The 1898-nt window shown below is 31.8% G+C and overlaps 1 protein-coding gene across 2 annotated transcripts in view; it reads left to right on the top strand.

Moving 5' to 3' along the window:
- LOC117170695 (cadherin-89D) overlaps positions 1-1898 on the top strand; it is a 52972-nt gene that overhangs the window by 11076 nt on the left and 39998 nt on the right. The window lies entirely within an intron of this gene.

Raw genomic sequence — 1898 nt, 5'->3', positions numbered from 1 at the left:
CGTCGTATTGATTCCTTTACAGACTGTAACCACCTATCTCACGGTTGTGATACGTGGTTGTGACTGAAATTTTACCGCGATTTCGCTGGAAGCGGGTGCAATATTCCAGATTAGCACCCGCTCCCAGCGAAATCCTGCGGTTGTCCTTATGAAAATTTTTTAATTATATATATCATATGCTATTTGATTAACATAGGGAAATTTTGGATTTCCGGAAAATTGAAATCATGCTCCAGGGTTTCATCCCGATCTGACTCTGATCAGTAGAACTTTGTGGCCCATACATGGGCTCGACCGGGCTTAGACCGATTTCCTACTGAAACGCTTAGTATGCCACTAGCTTAGTATACACCAGCCAATATGCCACGAATCCTGCATGAGGAAAATTAAAGAAGTAATTACACTCTGCGGCTCATTGAAATCTAACCTCAAATAAATTATTATTAAAAAAATAAAATAAAAAATAATTCTAAAAGATCATGTTCTTTCAATTTAATTCAAAGTTATAGAATTTTAAAATCTTTTGACAAAAAATGGATTGTAGTATGCGCAAAGTTTTAATATTTTAAGAATACCATAGAATATGCGACACAATCGAATGTGCAATTGAATGTGCAATTTATTCTGTATTAATAATACATTAATTATAAAAATACATTGAAAACATATTTTTATCAAATGAATTTCGGAATCAAGTAGTGTAATCAAAAGAGAGCTACTAACTCAACTGCACATGCGTCGCACTCGGCATCCAATTGGTTGCTATTCGCGCGCAGTTTAAAATGTTTACAAATATTATTTTTTCGTTTATGATAAATAATGACATTGCAACGTATAAAAATGTCCTTTAGATCGGAACCAATGAATCCTAATAAGCATAAAAAATAATTATATTCTTTAATTTATACGTTGAATAACCAGAAATATTTTATTCAAAAATTTTTATTTCTTGTAGAAGTCTTTTTTTCTATATCGCTTTTGAGCAAATTAAAAAAAATAAAGCAATCCTAATAAATAATAGCTTATTTTTCGGAGAAAAGATTATTTACAACTAACTTTAAATTTATAAAAAAAATGTAGAGAAATTGACAAAAATTGAATTTGTTTACAAAAAAAGGTTGATAAATCGTATTTTTGCATGAAGAATACTTTTTTTCTGACTTCTGTTCTTTGCGGGCCCGTATTACTTTATTTTTAACCTAAAATACCCTTATCTTTATTGGAAATTCCAAAGATTGAGGTGTTCGTCGAAAGGAGCGTGCCATTCACTAGTTTCGAGTTTACTTAAATTAAATGTTTATTCTGGAAATTTAATAATGGCTTATAATGAGACTGATTGGGTACCGATCGGGAATCCCGACCTTGCCCCGAATGGGATTCTTGATCTAAGCCTGGTCTGGCCTTGATCATTGCCAGCTCCAAACTTCTTCACGGGTTTCTTTTAAAAACATTATATAATTCTTAAAACACTAATTTTTAACACATGAAATAAATATCTGTTTTTTTAATCCATTCTTATTTGCTCAGCAGTGTTTTTCGATAACTTTAAAAAAATGAAATAAAATAGAATGCATAAAAATATTTTTCTGAATTTATACTGTTTAGTGAATAGGATAAATATATTCACCATTTTTCAAATGTTTAAACAAGTATAATTTGTTGAATAATATTTTTAAAATAGTATTCCCTGAATTAAACATAGTAGACCTTGGCCACTAATGGACCCAAGTGGGGAACCTTACATAACGACTTTGTAAAGATCTTCACTTCGGGTGATTGCTAGAGAGATTGATCAGCAACCTGGGTCGGAGCAGTCTTGCGGAACGAACGTGTTATTTACATAAATAGCACGAGAATTCTGGATCAATCTGAAAAATCTCTATCCCTTCCACACACTG

The sequence above is a fragment of the Belonocnema kinseyi genome, chromosome 4, assembly GCF_010883055.1.
Source record: "Belonocnema kinseyi isolate 2016_QV_RU_SX_M_011 chromosome 4, B_treatae_v1, whole genome shotgun sequence".
Taxonomy (NCBI): Eukaryota; Metazoa; Arthropoda; class Insecta; order Hymenoptera; family Cynipidae; genus Belonocnema; species Belonocnema kinseyi.
The sequence above is the reverse complement of the archived record's forward strand: the minus strand, read 5'-3'. Positions and strand labels throughout refer to the sequence as shown.